This window comes from Carcharhinus amblyrhynchos, chromosome 13, assembly GCF_965287045.1.
Source record: "Carcharhinus amblyrhynchos chromosome 13, sCarAmb.v2.hapA, whole genome shotgun sequence".
NCBI lineage: Eukaryota > Metazoa > Chordata > Chondrichthyes > Carcharhiniformes > Carcharhinidae > Carcharhinus > Carcharhinus amblyrhynchos.
This window is the reverse complement of record NC_137336.1, coordinates 76,138,804-76,158,053: the sequence shown is the minus strand read 5'-3', so window position 1 is coordinate 76,158,053 and position 19,250 is coordinate 76,138,804. Positions and strand designations below refer to the sequence as shown.

General features: G+C 43.9%; 1 pseudogene; it reads right to left on the bottom strand.

The window, feature by feature from the left end:
* Positions 1 to 3,023: 3,023 nt before the first annotated feature.
* On the bottom strand, positions 3,024 to 19,034 carry LOC145351363 (putative G-protein coupled receptor 139; annotated as a pseudogene).
* Between the last annotated feature and the right edge of the window lie 216 nt (positions 19,035 to 19,250).

The window sequence follows — 19,250 nt, the reverse complement described above, 5'->3', positions numbered from 1 at the left end:
CTCAGTGCATTAAGACTGAGTGAAAGATTCCCACAACCTTTATTTCTTTGGGATCTCCTCAGGGATATTCAAGTTGCAAAACCATCAACGTATTTTTTTGGAAAAAGAAACATGTTTTGCAAACAGACCTTATGACATAAGGTAAATTTTGAAATATTCATATCCAAGGTTTGTTTGATAATTTGCAAAGACTGGACAATTCTGATGACATTAATTAAGGAGTGGCCCTCGGGAATTCCACCACGTTTGATTTCCAGCATCAAACATAAGCATTAACCCAAAATTGCTGATCACTTGCAGTGTGTCAATGTCCTACCCTGTTCTTACTGTCCCTGAAGAGTGGACCTGCTCCATGCGTTCTATCAGCGCAGGCTTGATGAGCCAAAGGAGCTTTGTTCTTTATTGCAAGATTTTACACTGCCTCATATCAACATAATTTCATCGTCCAAGAATCTGTGCGAAATGCGTCCCCAGAAAGTTTGTCCACATGATATCCCGAAATGAAAAGAAACATTTGTCCATGTGACTATTAGTATTTTCCTCAACCTGGTTATCTCGACATTTCACGACAGCCAACAAATCTCAATTTGTTGCTGCAATTACATTTAACTGTTCCGTGAACAGGGCTGTGACATTTGAAATGCTGTCCGTTTGTTTGCAGTGTATCTGTGTGTGTGTTTGTATGAGTGTGACCCTGTGTGTGCGTGTGTGTGTGTGTGCATCTATGAATTTACATGCCCCTGTATTGTGTCCAATCCTATCGGTATCTCTGTATATGTGTCCATGTGTGCTTGTGTCGCTGTGTGCATGAGTTCCTGTATGTGTGACTTTGTGTCTCTGGTAAATGCTACTTTACTTCTAGTTTATATAAGTCAATGAATGAGAAACAAAATAAAATTATATATATTTACAGTGTTAAGGAAAGCGGGTGGAGGAATGGGAATAGTAAAATTACTCTTTCAGAGTGTTGACACTGACTTGATGGGCTGAATGGTCTCTTGTGCTGTAACCATGATTCACACACAAGTTATCTTCTTAGTGTCTATTATTCCCCACACTTTCTTCCATCATCAATCACAGCATTTCAAGCTCAGATCTCAGTACTTTTGTTGGAGCATTGAGGAGAATTTTTTTTGCCCACCAGAGTTTGTTTCTGGAGCCAAAATCCTCCGTTTCACCAGTCCCTTCGAAAGATGGCCAGAATCTTATCCCAGAGAACATTCCAGTAAATCTCTTCTATATATTGAACAATGTGTATCTGTGTGCATGTTTCTCTTTGTATGTGTGTGTGTGACTTTAGGTGTATGTGTTTGTGTTATTAGATGTCCCATTGGATGTATGTGTGTCCCTTTGGTTGCGTGGTGTCTCTTTGGGGGGGTGGGGGGGCGGTGTGTGTCCCTTGGGTCTGTTTGTGTCTCTTTGGCTGTGTGTCGGTTTAGCTTTGCACATGCTTTCATTCATTCAGGAGGTGTGGTTGTCGTTTCCTAGGCCAGCATTCATTTCCCATTCCAAATTGCCTTCCAGAAGATGGCACTGAGCTGCATCCATGATTGGCTATAGTTTAGTGGTATAAGTACACCCACAGTGTTGTTAGGGAGGAAGTTCCATTGTTTTGATTCAGTATCAGTGAAGGATCTAATGGTAAGTGGGAAACTTGTTAGTGGCCATGTTCCAATTGTGTCTCTTGCCCTTTTTTTTCTAAATGCTAGTGGTTCAGTGCCTGGGAAGTCTTGGGGAGTTCTTACAGTGAATCTTGCAGAGGGTACACAGCTGAAACGATTGGACGGTGCTGGAGGGAGTGATTATTTGTGGAATGGGTGCCAATAAGGCAGAGTTGTCCTTCAGTGTTTCAAGCTTTTGAGTGTTGTTGGAGCTGCACCCATGCAGGCAAATGGGATAACGCATCACATGCCTGCTCTGTGCTTTGGCTGGAATTAGCAGGTGTGTGTCTCGCGCCAGTACTCCTTTCCTCAGACCTGCTCTTGTAGCCACAGTGCTAAGATGATGAGACCCACTCAGCACCTCATCAATAGTTGCCTCCAGGATTTTTAATGTTGAATGATAATTTCTTCAGCCAGTCGAGGAGTGCACTCGAAACACATTTGCCAACTGTATCGCTCGGCGGCCATTGTTCATTGCCGGGGAGACGGGCAGCGATCATGTTTCTTTGTCAGGGGAGACACTGGTGACCATCTTCCGTTGCCATGGAGCCGAGGGAGGCCATCTTGTGTTGCCAGCGGAGTCGCTTGTGGCCATCCTGCGTTGCCACAGAGATGGGCAGTGGCCATTTTGCGTTGCCAGGGAGACGGGCAGTGGCCATCTTGCATTGCCAGGGAGACGGGCAGTGGCCATCTTGCATTGCCATGGAGACGGGCGGGGGCCATCTTGGATTGCCAGGCAGACGGGCGGGGGGGTCATCTTGCGTTGCCAAGGAGACAGGCGGTTTGCGTTGCCAGGGAGATGGGCGGGGGCCATCTTGCGTTGCCAAGGAGACGGGCGGTTTGCGTTGCCAGGGAGACGGGCGGGGGCCATCTTGCGTTGCCAAGGAGACGGGCGGTTTGCGTTGCCAGGGAGATGGGCGGGGGCCATCTTGCGTTGCCAAGGAGACGGGCGGTTTGCGTTCCAAGGGAGACGGACGGCGGCCATCTTGCGTTGCCGGGGAAAAAATGTCAGTGAAGGAGAAAGGCGCCTGAACACAGGCAGCTTTTTAAAGCTCTTGGTTTAAATGATGATTTTTTATCACATTATCACTTCACTCTCCATTCTGAGACGCTGCTTTTTCGGGTTTTTATTTGAATCCTCCGACTTCATTTTTATTTAGTTTATGTTGATCTGCGCGATGCACTCTGGGCGACCGCGCGGTGCATGCGCCAATCGGCCACCGGCATCTTTTTATTAAAAATAAATACTTATTCTTTCCTTTGTTTTGTTTCTAAATTCTAGTCTCGGCCTGGGAGTGACGTCTGTCTCAGAATTTTAAAAAAAAACCTGAATGGTTGGAGGAGATGGCGGTTGCTGTCTTGTCACACGAACATGGTGCCGGATCTGCCATCACTCCAGTATAGCGGACGCTGGGACTTCACACCGAGTTCGCGGCCGCCAGCAGGCCCCGCACCTTCCACTGTGACCTGGATGCTCTGCCAACGAGGAGGACAGAGCCCCAGGATGAGGTGACACTGGGAGAAGCGGACACAGCAGCGGCTCCTCGCGGCCGGGAGAGGAAAGAGCAGCAGTTTCAGTCTCCGCCCCAAATGCTTTCCCAGTTCAGTTTGTTCAGGGAGACGTGAGCATTAATGTGGTATTAGCAACTCAAACCTGACCATGCTCACGGCTGTGCACAGGTCCCCGTCAAACAGGACATTTCCCTCCACAGATCACAACATGTGTAGACACACACAGCTGGAAGTAGCAAGAGGAAAATGGGATTGGATTCTCCACTCATAACCCATCGCTTAAATTGACAACACTTTAATAAGAACATAAGAAATAGGAGCAGGAGTAGGCCATCTAGCCCTTCGAGCCTGCCCCGCCATTCAATAAGATCATGGCTGATCTGTCGCTGCTCAGTTCCACTTTCCTGCCCTCTCCCCATAACCCTTAATCCCCTCTCTTATCAAGAACCCATCAACCCGCGTCTTAAAAATATTTAGCGAGGCAGCCTCCACCACTTCAACGGGCAGAGAATTCCAGAGATTCACCACCCTTTGAGTGAAGAAGTTCCTCCTCAACTCCGTTCTAAACCGCCTCCCCTTTATCTTGAGGCTGTGCCCCCTGGTCCTACTGTCTTTTTTGAGCGGGAAGAGTCTCTCCACCTCTATCCTATCCATCCCATTCATCATCTTATACGTCTCAATGAGATCTCCCCTCATTCTTCTAAACTCTAACGAGTACAAGCCTAGTTTATTCAGCCTCTCCTCATAGCTCAATCCCCTCAACTCCGGTATCAGCCTAGTAAACCTCCTCTGCACTCCCTCCAAGGCCAAAATATCCTTGCGCAGGTGCGGCGCCCAAAACTGCACACAGTACTCCAGCTGCGGCCTCACCAACGCCCTATACAGCTGCAGCAAGACCTCCCTACTTTTATATTCAATCCCCCTCGCTATGAAGGCCAGCATCCCATTCGCCTTCCTGACCACCTGCTGCACCTGCAAGCTGGGTTTTTGCGACTCATGCACAAGGACCCCGAGGTCCCTCTGCACCGTCGCCTGCTGCAGTTTTTCGCCTCGTAAGTAATAGTCCTTCCTACCATTTTTCCTACCAAAGTGGACCACCTCACTTTGCACTGATGTGTGTCTGATTTGTAATTAGAAAGTGTAAATAGCAAAAAAAAAATTGGAAGGTAGAAAGTGAGAAAGATAGAGAGAGAGGGGGAAAGGGAAAGGCAGAGAAGGAAAGGGGTGAGAGAGATGAATGGAATTGTTTGAATAGATCCATCATAAACACTGTCCTAATGAGAAACTGGATTATGGCTGCTTATAATCGAACTTGTTGCAGGTAGTAACTAGAATTTAAAACCTTACCATACAGATATTGTCCACCAAGTCACTAGAGAAACACATAAAAAAAACTGAAAATAAACCATTTAGGTTGAACTGCAAAAAATCGTGTTTTCCAAAATAACTTTTCAAATGATTAGCTATAGCATAAATTATTTCCAGCATTCGTTGCAGTTTCATGTATGTTTCTGGAACTGACTATGAAATGAAGTAAAATTTTCCCACTTTAAACATGTATGTGAATATTTTGGGCCCTGTGTTTATAATATTTGGTGCCAGTCGGAACAAAGTCCCATGCCCCACCAAAACACCTCCTCCCACTCATGACCTCAGGGACCACATAACTCAAACTAAATTGAAATTGTGTGCCTGCTTTTACCCACAAATTTGTACCATTGCCCAATTATAGTTAAACCACTCAGAAGATTTATTTATAAAAATCGCATTGTGATGAAACAACTTTTGCAGCAGACTGGTGCATTCTATGATTCTTTGTTCAGATCAGGCGGTTCCAGTAATATTATCTACAAGGTATTCAATGATCAAAATAGCATTACTGGGTTACACGTTGCAGAGTGTTTAACACTGCTGCCTCACAGCATCACAGACTCAGGTTCAAGTTTTGACTTGAATAATTGCCTGTGTGGAATCTGAACATTTTTCTTGTGTCTCCGAGCATTTCCTCCGGGTGCTCTGGTTTCTTCCCACAATCTGAAAACAAAGAGAAAAGAGAACAAAAAAAAAACAAAGAAAATTGCAACACAGGAACAGGCCCTTCAGTCTCCAACCTTGCACCAACCATTCTGAACTAAAACCGAATATCTTTTCGGGGACCATGTCCCTCTATTCCAATCCTATGCATGTATTTGTCAAGACGTCCCTTAAATGTCACTATCCTATCTGCTTCCATTACCTGCCCCAACATCGAGTTCCAGGCACCCGCCCCTCTCTGTGTAGAAAACTTGCCTTGTACATGTCCTTTAAACCTTACCCCTCCCACCTTAAACCTATGCTCCCTGGTAATTGACTCTTCTACACTGGAAAAAAGCTTCTGTCTATCCAATTTGTCTGTGTCCCACATAATCTTGTAGACTTCTATCAGATCTCCCCTCAACTTCTGTCATTTCAGTGAGAACAAACTAAGATTTTTCAACCTCTTCTCATAGCTAATGCTCTCCACACTAGGCAGCATCCTGACAAATCTTTGCTGTAACCTCTCCAAAGTCTCCATATCCTTCTGGTAGTGTAGCGGCGAGGTTTGAACATTATATTCAAAGTGTGGCATACCTAAGGTTCTATAAAACTCCAACATGACTTGCCAATTTTTAAACTCAATGCCCCAGCAGATAAAAGCAAGTATGCTGTATACCTTCTTGACCACATCTCCCATTTTCACTGACCTATGTACCTGCACACCCAGATCCCTCTGCCTATCAATACAGTTAAGAGTTCTGCAATTTACTGTATATTTCCCATCTGTATTCGATTTTCCAAAATGCATTACCTCACATTTGTCCAGATTAAACTCTATCTGCCATCTCTCTGCCCAAGTTTCCAACCGATCTATATCCTACTGCATCCTCTGATAATCCTCATTGCTCTCCACAATTCCAACAACCTTTGTGTCATCTGCAAACTTACTAATCAAACCAGTTACATTATCCTCCAAATCATTTATATATATTACAAACAGCAAAGATGTCAGCACTGATCCCTGAGGAATGCCACTAGTCACAACCCTCCAATCAGAAATGCACCCTTCCTCTGTCACCCACTGTCTTCTATGGTGGAGTCAATTCGATAGCCATCTTCACAGCTCACCTCTGAATCCGAGCAACTTCACCTTTTCCACCTGTCTGCCATGAGTGACTTCATCAAAGGCTTTACAGAAGTCTATGTCGACAACATCCACTGCCCTACACTCATGCAAATGTGCAGTTCATTCCATTGGACATGCTAAATGTTTGATCAGTGTACCCAAACACCAGAGGGTGGGGCGATTAGGGGATTGTCACAGTAATTTCATTGTAGTGTTAATGTAAGCCTATTTGTGACATGAATGCACAAGTAGATAAAACTATTGCAGTATTAATATCTTAAAGTGGAGAAATACCATGTCCGATAAACGTGACAAAATTGGGGTCCTTTCTAGGATTGGTAAATAATTGTGGCAAACTTCTTTCTAATTTAGCTACATTATTGAATCCATTGCACAATTCACGTGTATGAAGCAGTCATCGCACTGGAGAACAGAATGTAAGATAGCACACAAGGATATCAAAGATGCTTTGCAGAAGTCTGAAGTATTGGTTCATTTAAATCTGATGTGAACATGTGATGCCTCACCTTATGGAAGAGGGACAGTTGTTTCATGTATTATACATTCAGAAGAACAATGAACAATAGGCTTTGCTTTGTGTACTCCGACTAGTGCTGAATCCAACTGTGCTCTGTTAGGAAAGGAAGCATTGAGTATAATTTATGGCACACAAAAATTCAGCATTATTTATATGCTCATTGTTTCAATGTATTGCTGAATCAGCGACCTTTGACTAGTACTGGGGGAGGCAGTGGAAGCAGATAAGGTATGGCCCTTAAGTGGCGTCTGACAAATACATGAATAGGATGAGAATAGAGGGATATGATCCCCGAAGTGTAGGGGGTTTTAATTCAGTTGGGCAGCATGGTCAGTGCAAGGCCAAAGGGCCTCTTCCTGTGCTGTAATTTTCTTTGTTCTATATTTAGGACATATAAAGGCATGCCACATTAGCTGCTAGTTGATCACAAAAATGGTCAATGCTTTACAATGTAAAGTAAAACAAAACACATTCACTTTTTCAGCATCTTCCACCAACTAATTTGCTAATATTCTTTATTTTTTGATAGCCGATCATTTTCGCATGAAAGCTTCTCCATTTGAGAGATATACCACAAATGATGCCATTCGAAGTAGGTGATGTATGTGATACTGAAATGAACAATAGCTGGAATGTGTCATTCACATTGTCATTACAAACATATGTGTCAAGAAAGCTTGAGTTCCTTGCCATGGTAGGTATTTGGTGTAAGATATCTGAATAATTCTTCCTCTTATTCTGCATGGAAGAATTCTTGGACAATGACATAAAGTATGTTCTAATATACTCTGTATCAAAGTATTAGCTTGTGGTTACTTCTGGTAGCTTTATCTGAATTGGCTGGTCTGCACCGTTCCGTGAACAAGACGGTGACATTTAAAATGCCACACCCCTCTTGTACAACCTCGGAGACTCAGAAAAACTAAATATCATGGTCACTTGTGTCATTTGCACTCTCACTTTCCACTGGGTCACTGAATGGTTTGAACCAGGAACTGCTGTTGCATCAATGTTAAATGCAGATTTCTCAGCCAACCCTCATTATCAATTTGAAACATTATAATGTCCTGAATACCTCGGCCTTCACCATTTCCTTCACAGCATGTTTGCTGCATGGAAAATGCAGGTGCAAAGTATTAATTTCATTATTCAGCATTACTCTATTTTTCAATGTGAAACTAACCCTTCTCAGTCTCCGTTATGCCCTATTCATGTGTGCCTGTATGCCCCTATCTAATCTACTTGTAAAACTATAAAGACTTGAGGATTTTTTTTGCTCTAAGTTGTCTGTGGGTTTATTCTCAGAATCCAGTTTTGCATCTCTTACTCGCTAATTCACCGCCCCTCTAAGCCTTTGTGATTCTGATTCCCAATTGCATTTTCTACCCAGCAGCATTAAGAAAAACATTTATTTTTTCCATGAGCTTTATATATTCTTTGTTATTTCCGTGAGCTAACTTATATATTCTTTGTTATCCAATGAGGTCTGAATTTGTTGTCCTCGCTCTCCCTTGACATTTTGCAGTCTATCTTATTTTTAACCACCTATAAAATCTTCCAATCCATTATCCTGTGTATACGTATCTGTATGTATTTGTGTGTCTCTCAGTGTCTGTGTGTTTGTACAATCGTATCTCTGTCCGGGTATGTGTCTGTGGGTGGCACAGTGGTTATCATTGCCGCATTGCAGTGTAAGGTACTCAGTTTGGATTCCTGTCTTCTGCGTTGTCTGCATGTTCTCCCCATGTGTGCATGGTTAGAACGTGTTGGTTAGGTGCATTGGCCATGCTAAATTCTCCCTCAGTGTACCCGAACAGGCACCGGAGTTTGGCGACTCGGGGATTTTCAGAATAAATTCATTTCAGCGTTAACATGAGCCTACTTTTGATACTAATAAACTTATATCAAATCTGTGTCCCTATATCTGTCTGTGACCATTTTTATGTATAAGAACATAAGAACATAAGAAATAGGAGCAGGAGTAGGCCATCTAGCCCTTCGAACCTGCCCCGCCATTCAACAAGATCATGGCTGATCTGTCGTGGCTCAGTTCCACCTTCCCGCCCTCTCCCCATAACCCTTAATCCCCTCTCTTATCAAAAACCCATCAACCCGCGTCTTAAAAATATTTAGTGAGGCAGCCTCCACCACTTCAACGGGCAGAGAATTCCAGAGATTCACCACCCTTTGAGTGAAGAAGTTCCTCCTCAACTCCGTTCTAAACCGCCCCCCCTTTATCTTGAGGCTGTGCCCTCTAGTCCTATTATCCTTTCTGAGCGGGAAGAGTCTCTCCACCTCTATCCTATCCATCCCATTCATCATCTTATACGTCTCAATGAGATCTCCCTTCATTGTTCTAAACTCTAACGAGTACAAGCCTAGTTTATTCAGCCTCTCCTCATAGCTCAACCCCCTCAACTCTGGCATCAGCCTAGTAAACCTCCTCTGCACTCCCTCCAAGGCCAAAATATCCTTGCGTTAAGTACGGCGCCCAAAACTGCACACTCCTAAGTTTGTGTGTCTCTGTTTGTTTGAATGTGTCCATGTGCATATATGTATGAGTGTGTCCCTGTGCATGTGTTTGTCTGTGTATGTTTGCATGACTGTGTCGCTGTGTGTTTGTGATTGTGTGTCATTGTGCTTGTATGTGTCTGTGTATGTTTGCATGACTGCATCCCTGTGTGAGTGTTTGCATGAGTGTATCTATGTGTGTGTGTGTGTGTGTGTGTGTGTGTGTGTGTTTGTACGAGTGTGGCCTTGTACGTGTGTGTCCATTCATTTTTGTGTCCCTGTATTTGTGTCCATTCATGTCAATATTTCTGTATATGTGTCCACGTGTGTCTGTGTCGCTGTGTGTGTGCGTTTCCATGTGTGTCACTTTGTACCTGTGGTAAACACTTATTTATTTCTAGTTTCTTTGATTCAATGTTTCTAGAAACGGGAAGCAAAAGAAGAAATATTTACCTTGTAATGGAGAGAGTGTGAAGGAGTGGGAATATTGAAATTGCTTTTGCATAGTGTTGACGCTGACTCCATTGGTTGAATAGCCTCCTGTGCTATAACCATTCTATGACTCACACACACGTTATCTTGTTAGTGTCTATGAGCACACTCTCTTTTCTCCAAAATCACTTACAGCATTTTTCCCACCAATGCCTAGTTTCACCAGTTCCTGTGAGAAATGGTCAAAACCTCATCCCTGGGAACATTCTAGCGCATCTTTGCTTCCTATTGAACAAAGTGTTCATGTCTTTCCCAAAAGTCAGAGTTCAGAAATGGACATAATACACAATACAGATTCAGGATCACTTCCTGGCATTTGTATTATTTTCCTCTGTGCTTGTGTGAGTGTATATGGTGTGTATGTTTCGCGTGGATAGAGGATTGGTTGTCTAATAGGAAGCAGAGAGTTGGTATCAATGGGTGCTAGTCTGATTGGCGGTTGGTGACTAGTGGAGTGCCGCAGGGATCAGTGCTGGGGCCTCAGCTATTTACCATTTATATAGATGATCTGGAGGAGGGGGGCTGAGTGTAGGGTGACGAAATTTGCTGATGACACGAAGATGAGTGGAAAAGCAAATTGTGCGGAGGGTGTGGAAAGTCTGCAGAGGGATCTAGATAGGCTGAGTGAGTGGGGCGAGGACTTGGCAGATGGAGTATAATGTTAGCAAGTGTGAGGTTATCCACTTTGGCAGGAATAATAGTAGGAGGGATTACTATTTAAATGACGAAAAGCTGCAGCATGCTACGGTGCAGAGGGAGCTGGGGGTCCTTGTACATGAGTCGCAAAAACCCAGTCTGCAGGTGCAGCAGGTGATCAAGAGGGCGAATGGGATGCTGGCCTTTATAGCGAGGGGGATTGAATATAAAAGTAGGGAGGTCTTGCTGCAGCTGTATAGGGCACTGGTGAGGCCGCAGCTGGAGTACTGTGTGCAGTTTTGGTCGCCGCACTTGCGCAAGGATATTTTGGCCTTGGAGGGAGTGCAGAGGAGGTTCACTAGGCTGATACCGGAGATGAGGGGATTGGACTATGAAGAGAGACTAAGTAGACTGGGTCTGTACTCGTTGGAGTTTAGAAGGATGAGGGGGGATCTTGTAGACGTATAAGATAATGAAAGGGACGGATAGGGTAGAGGTAGAGAGATTCTTCCCGCTTAGAAAGGACAGTAGGACTAGAGGGCACAGCCTCAAGATAAGGGGGGATGCAGTTTAGATCGGAGTTGAGGAGGAACTTCTTCACTCAAAGGGTGGTGAATCTCTGGAATTCTCTGCCCATTGAAGTGGTGGAGGCTGCCTCGCTGAATATGTTTAAGTCACGGATAGATAGGTTTCTGATAGACAAGGGGATTAAGGGTTATGGGGAGAGGGCGAGAATGTGGAACTGAGCCACGACAGATCAGCCATGATCTTATTGAATGGCGGGGCAGGCTCGAAGGGCCAGATGGCCTACTCCTGCTCCTATTTCTTATGTTCTTATTGGGGGGGGAGGGTGGTGGTGGGGGAAGTGGTGATGTGCGTGTTATCGGAGTGTGTTTCTGTGTGTGTGTGTGTGTTTCTGTGTGTGTGTGTTTCTGTGTGTGTGTGTGTGTGTGTGTTTCTGTGTGTGTGTGTGTTTCTGTGTGTGTGTGTGTGTGTGTGTGTGTGTGTTTCTGTGTGTGTGTGTGTGTGTGTGTTTCTGTGTGTGTGTGTGTGTTTCTGTGTGTGTGTGTGTGTGTTTCTGTGTGTGTGTGTGTGTTTCTGTGTGTGTGTGTGTTTCTGTGTGTGTGTGTGTGTGTGTTTCTGTGTGTGTGTGTGTGTGTTTCTGTGTGTGTGTGTGTGTGTTTCTGTGTGTGTGTGTGTGTGTGTGTGTTTCTGTGTGTGTGTGTGTTTCTGTGTGTGTGTGTGTGTGTGTTTCTGTGTGTGTGTGTCTTTCTGTGTGTGTGTGTGTGTGTGTTTCTGTGTGTGTGTGTGTTTCTGTGTGTGTGTGTGTGTTTCTGTGTGTGTGTGTGTGTGTGTGTGTGTTTCTGTGTGTGTGTGTGTGTTTCTGTGTGTGTGTGTGTTTCTGTGTGTGTGTTTCTGTGTGTGTGTGTTTCTGTGTGTGTGTTTCTGTGTGTGTGTTTCTGTGTGTGTGTGTGTTTCTGTGTGTGTGTGTTTCTGTGTGTGTGTTTCTGTGTGTGTGTGTGTTTCTGTGTGTGTGTGTTTCTGTGTGTGTGTTTCTGTGTGTGTGTGTGTTTCTGTGTGTGTGTGTGTGTGTGTGTGTTTCTGTGTGTGTGTGTGTTTCTGTGTGTGTGTGTTTCTGTGTGTGTGTGTTTCTGTGTGTGTGTTTCTGTGTGTGTGTGTGTTTCTGTGTGTGTGTGTGTGTGTGTGTGTTTCTGTGTGTGTGTGTGTTTCTGTGTGTGTGTGTTTCTGTGTGTGTGTGTGTTTCTGTGTGTGTGTGTGTGTGTGTGTGTGTGTGTGTTTCTGTGTGTGTGTGTGTGTTTATGCGTGTGTCCGAGCTGCAAGAGACTATAGTCTGGGGGGTGCAATTTCGTCTTTTAAAAAGCATTTAGACAGTTCTTTGGGTAAGATGGGTATGGAGGGATATATGCCAAACGTGGGCAATTGGACTAGAAAGGGGGCCATGTAAATTGGGCCACAGGGACTGAAACCTATGCTGTAAACAGTGGTTAGCACTGCTGTCCACAGTGCTGGGGACCCAGTTTCGATTCCTGGATTGGGTCACTGTTTGCGTGGGCCTGCATGTTCTCCCTGCGTGGGTTTCCTCCCACAGTCCGAAATACATGTTGCTCAGGTACATTAGCCATGCTAATTTCTCCCTCAGTGAACCTGAACAGGTGGCAGAATGTGGCGACCAGGGGAATGTCACAATAACTTCATTACACTGTTAATGTCAGCACATCTGTGGCATGAATCAACTTTAAACTTTTGGTTTCTTTTATTATTGTCACATGTATTAGTAGACAAGGAAACATGTTGTTTCTTGCACATTATACAGAAGACAAAGCATGCCATACATAGACAAGAAGGGTAAATGATGGGGACAGCTCACAATAAGTCACCTCGCTCCAGCACCATCCTTTCTTTCTGTGTGTTGATGTGACAATGCTCTCACCCCAGGAGGCTGGTGAATCGCCTTTGAACTACAGACTCCACATAACCTGCACATCTTTGGACACTAAGGGGTAATTTAGCATGGCCAATCCACTTATCATGCATACCTTTTGACATTAAGGGGTAATTTACCATGGCCTGTCACTTAATCTGCACATCTTTGGATACCAAGGGGCAATTTAACATGGCCAATCCACCTAACCTACACTACGTTGGACACCAAGGAACAATTTAGCACGGCTACTCCTCACAACCTGCACATCTTTAGATGCTAAATGTGAACTTAGTGTGGCCAACACACCTAACCTACGTATCTTTGGATTTTGGATGGAAACAGGAGCATCTAGGAGAAACACACACATACACGGGGAGAACATGCAAACTCCATACAGGCCCAAGGCGGAAATTAAACTTGAGTCCCGAGCACCAGGAGATAGTGCTGTTAACCATTGTGCCACCGTTTGGCACCATCAGACTTCAGTTCGACAAGTGATGGCGTTCAGCATACCGGATTGGCAGATTGACTGTCAGTAGGGGGCGGTGGTGGGCCACAGAACGACTCATTGTCAGATGGTGACATGCAGCTCAAGAAGATGCTGAAGTGCCCTTTCTGATTGGCTGCAATTTGAGCCAGTCACTGGACAGAAAATCTTGATTTTCTGAGCTGAGGCAGCTGAGCCTGCTGTCAGTCATTGAGCAGAGATTCCTGACTGGCTGGACCAGCAACCAATCAGTTGTCGGAGCTTGCTGATTTGTGCTGATTGGTGCTTCGAGAGTTGAAAATTGGTCCTATCCAGAACACAAGACACTGAGTGAAATTCCAAAACAATTCACTTTGATTATGGAATATTTTTTCACTCTGTCTCACTATCTGAGACTGCTCTCCTAAGTCACTGCACTGCTCTTAGTCACTGTCTACTGGATAAGTATTCCATTTATAAAGTTTAAACACTAGGACGTGCCCCTGTGTTTATCTGGATTATTGCTTTTACCTACTAACTGAAAAATTGATGCAACAGGATATGTCAGCAAGTTCTTGGCCTCCTCCCTAAATTTGGACTGAGTCACCCCATAAATAAATGTGTTTGTGCAGCAACTTAAGTTCACTAGCATATAACCAACTTGTTGAAATATATATTCAGAATAGTTATATTTCGTTCCTTTAATGTTGTAATAGAAAAAGTCTATAACATTGACAAGCCAGAGAAATATGAAGTTGCCAGATATGCTGAAGAGTAAAAACATTGATTTCTTTATGCTCTCCATCTCGGGGTCTCTGTAGTTCTCCCCCTTGATTTGACTTCTTAGTCCTTTCCGGACTCGACTAGCAACTAAAATGTGCCTGACTGTCAGAGCGTTGAACAGTAGAATTAAAAAGAATGGTAGCAATGGAGATATAATTGTATGAACCCACTTAAACACCAGCCAACCTGGTGCAGTGAAAAAACTTTGCTTTGTATAACAGTCCTACGGAAAGTTATCAATGATCACTCCATGTTCCTGTGTGAAAAAAAGGGATGTTTTGTAAGCATAACAGAATGCCGGTTGTTGTTAATACCATAGCCGCAGTTTTCCCAGTGCAATACCTTTTTTTCAGCTTCTGGCAACAAATAGCCATAAATCAGTCAAAGGTGAAAGTGACAGTGAACCAGACAGAACAAACTTTAGTTGCAGTTTGCAGGACAGCATTAACACTACATACTGGAGTAATGTCCAGGAAAGATATTGAGAAGTAATAATAAATCACATAATAAGCCAGGACCTCAAAAATAACAACCAAGAGATCTGCCATTGCCATGGCCATTAGGTAGCAAGTGGAGAGTCCACACTTTCCTCGAGACAGGATCAAAATTCCCAGTAAATTACCTAGAAAAGGGAATAAAACTGGTAATTAATGATCAAACATTCTCCTTGCCTCGCACACACAGTAAAAGTAGGAAAGCAGCACAATAATGTTTGATAACGCAAAATACTGCAGAAGTTGCAAAACCAAACTCAGAAAATTCTGGAGAAACTCAGCAGCTCTGATAACACTGTGCCAAAAGAATAGAGCTAACGTTTCGTGTCTGAGTGACCCTTCATCAAGGTTGAAAGCAAATCAAAAATCAGAGTAGAATTATATTATGAGTCTACCAGTGGGCTGCAGGGACAATGGAATTGTTAATGATGGTAAAGATAGCTGAGAAAAGTGCTAAAAGTGTGCATTAAGTTATGAGAATGTGTGAATGGCAGAACAGAGGCACAGATTGTTAAGGGACTACCTGAGGAACGTGGCAGTTGCCCTGAACACGAGGTGGATGGTGGATTCAGGGAAGGTGGAGAGTGAGAATGTAGAGGTGGAAAAATGGTAGTGAGAATGAAAATTGATAAAAATGGACGAATGGGATGAAAAGAAGAAATGAAATAACTAAATAGAAACAGAATGAATTCCTCGGCCCAGGGTCAGAACAGTTCCCACAATTGGAACACCTTGGGATTAGATCCTGTGAAAGTTGGAGGGGTCTGTGTGTTTGGTGTGATAGGGGAAAGGGTGTGTGTTGATCGGAAAAGTAACAAAACCAAAGTTAAATAAAAAGAAAAACATTTGGAGCAGAAATGATTATGAAGAGTGGTCAGAACACACTCCCAACGAGATAGGTGTCCAACTTCATTCAATTCTTGAAGTTATCAATGCACATTGTACATTGAACATAGGACATAGAACACTACAGAACAAACAGTCCCTTCAGCCCACAAGTTGTGCCGATCACATCCATTCCTACCAGGCCATAGAACTACCTGTAACTCCCAATCCCATTAAATCCCACATACTCATCCAGAGGTCTTTTAAAAGACCCCAGCAAGTTCGCCTCTACCACCACCGATGGCAGCCAATTCCACTCACTCACCACCCTCTGAGTGAAAAACTTACCCCTAACGTCTCCTCTGTACTTGCTTCCCAGCACCTTAAACCTGTGTCCTCTCATAGTGATCATTCAGCCTTGAGAAATAGCCTCCGAGAATCCACCCTATCTATTCCTCTCAACATTTGATAAACCTCTATCAGGTCGCCTCTCAACCTTAGTCTCTCCAGGGAGAAGAGACCTAGCTCCCTCAACCTATCTTCATAAGGCATGCCTCCCAATCCAGGCAACATCCTTGTAAATCTCCTCTGCACTCTCTCAATAGCTTCCACATCCCTCCTGTAATGAGGCGACCAGAACTGCACACAGTACTCCAAGTGGGGTCTGACAAGAGTCTTACAGTTGCAGCATTACCTCCCGACTCCGAAACTCAATCCCTCGATTAATGAAGGCTAGTACACCATACGCCTTCTTGACCACATCCTCCACCTGCGAGGCTGATTTAAGAGTCCTATGGACCCGGACCCCAAGGTCCTTCTGCTCCTCAACATTGCTAAGAGTCCTACCCTTGATATTGTACTCCTTCATCCCATTGGTCCTGCCAAAATGGAGCACTACACATTTATCTGCGTTGAAGTCCATCTGCCACTTCTCTGCCCAGTCTTGCACCCTATCTATGTCACGCTGCAACTTCTGACATCCCTCCAGACTATCCACAACACCACCAACCTTCGTATCATCGGCGAACTTACCCACCCATCCCTCCACTTCCTCATCCAGGTCATTTATGAAAATGACAAACAGCAAGGGTCCTAGAACAGATCCCTGGGGCACTTCACTGGTGACCAACCTTGATGCAGAAAAAGACCCATCCAGGACCACTCTCTGCCTCTTGCGGGCAAGCCAGTTCTGGATCCACAAGGCCAAAGCCCCTTGGATCCCATGCCCTCTCACTTTTTCAAGAAGTCTTGCATGGGGGACCTTATCAAACGCCTTGCTGAAGTTTTCATGGGGGACCTTATCAACTTTATCAAATTGTGGATTTGACTCGAATGATAGAACCAAACATTTTGATCTATGTTAAGTTACAACATAACAGACACAGCACCATGCCTGGAAATACTATGTTTGCAAGCTTGCACATGCCAGTTCAATGTCCAACAACTTCACATATACGATGGTCTTGTGATGTTATCGCCAGACTATTAGTCCAGAAACTCAACTAATGTTCTGGGCCACGGGTTCAAATCCCACCACAGTAGTTGATAGAATTTGAGTTCAGAAAAAAAAATCTGGAATTAAGGATCTACTATTGACTATGAAACCATTGGTTACTGTCAGAACAAACTAACTGATTCACTGATACCCTTTAGGGAAGGAAATCTGCCGTCCTTACCCGGTCTGGCATACATGAGACTCTAAAGCCACTGCAATGTGATTGAATCTCAAGGGCAACTAGGGGTGGGCAGTAAATGGTGGCCCAGGACACCCATGTCCCACATATTCATTAAAAAAACTTCTGCTACTGCATTTTGACCAGAACAATATGTTTGCCAAATATTTTTTGAAAATAAAGATCTAGTGTTGAGGGGGTTTATGGGCTCTGGGGAGCAGATTCACAAATGATTTAAAATTGTAACAGTTTTATTGGGTAGCATTGGGGGAAAACACAAAGATCTGAGATTGGATAGAGAGCCAGATTCGACAACACTGTTTACTGTTTTCAAGACCTACTCCATGTTACCAAAAATATATAGATCAACTTGAGAAGGTGCAATTATTTTAACCAGGAAGATTCTAAATTGAGTGAAGAATTTCTTTCAGCTTCCCAAGTTTTATAATGTCTGAAACGGTTGGGTTTGGCCTGATCTTTGTATTATTGAATTTACTGTACTGTTCCGCAGTTAGAAATAATTCTCTTAGAGTGACACACCACACTGGTTTCAACACAGTGACTGTGCGATGCGATCTTCTCTAAATCACTGATCAGAACCAGAGATGGGAAAGTATACGCTCTCAGTATATGCTGCTGTTCAAGTAACCCCTTCATTGGGGTTTACTTATGAGTGTAAATCAACACTGCAATGTATTTCCTGTGAAAATTTCCTAGTCACACCACTCCAGCGCCTGTTTGAGGGCCGTGAGGGAGAATTTAGCATGGCCAACGCACCTAGCCAGCAGCTCTTTTGGCCTGTGGGAGGAACCCGAGCAAATCCTCGGACGGAGGAGAATGTTCTGACAGCCATTGACTAAACTAGGAATTGAAACTGGGCGAATGGGATGGATAGGATAGAGGTGGAGAGACTCTTCCCGCTCAGAAAGGACAGTAGGACTAGGGGGCACAGCTTCAAGATAAGGGGGGGGGGGCGGTTTAGAACGGAGTTGAGGAGGAACTTCTTCACTCAAAGGGTGGTGAATCTCTGGAATTCTCTGCCCGTTGAAGTGGTGGAGGCTGCCTCGCTAAATATTTTTAAGACGCGGGTTGATGGGTTTTTGATAAGCGAGGGGATTAAGGGTTATGGGGAGAGGGCGGGAAAGTGGAACTGAGCCACGACAGATCAGCCATGATCTTATTGAATGGCGGGGCAGGCTGGAAGGGCTAGATGGCCTACTCCTGCTCCTATTTCTTATGTTCTTATGTTTACTGGCGCTGTGAGTCTATAATGCAGCTGTCAGACGATGCAGCTCTTAAAACGTGAAAACTCTGCCTCTACATGGTCTCAAACCAACAGCTTTATAAATGAACCAAAAAACAGCACGGTTTGAAAGTAGATCCATCTCATTCCATTCCAGTTACTGTTTTACGCATAAGTAACACTGACAAGTAGTGAGTTGTGTCAGACATTCCACTCTAGAGAGTGACCTACAATCTGCACAGTTTGATCCCACAGCATTCCCTCAGCAGTTGGTCTGAATGGATGGTTGTGTGAACAATATAAAATGTTCCCTTTATATCAGTGAGTTCAGAATTTGGCGAAACAATAGTGTCCAAACGTCAGAATAAATCAGGACAGTAAAATAAATGGACAGGGATAATTTAAGATACTTGGCTGGACTATCTGATATAACTGTTTGCCGATTGAAGTTAACAGATCGGAATGTGGTACTGTCAGTCAGAGATTTCAACCAGAGAGTAGCTCACGCACTGATTTAAACAAAATCCATGGTTATGGACACTTACTAGGTACACCAACAATGACAACAATTGTGCAGAAGATCTTCCTGATAATCGGAAATATTTGAAACATTTTCTCTGAGAAGTGATCGACCTCTTCCTGCTGCAAGCAATCTCACTCCATTAAAGATTCAGTGAAAGATTCCCCAAACCTTTATTCATTTGGAACCTCCCCAGGGATATTCGAGTTGCAACACCATCACATGTTTTGTTTTCTAAAAAAAAACATATTTTGTAAAATAGACCTCATGACATAAGGTAAGTTTTGTTTTGCAGTGAAATACATTCA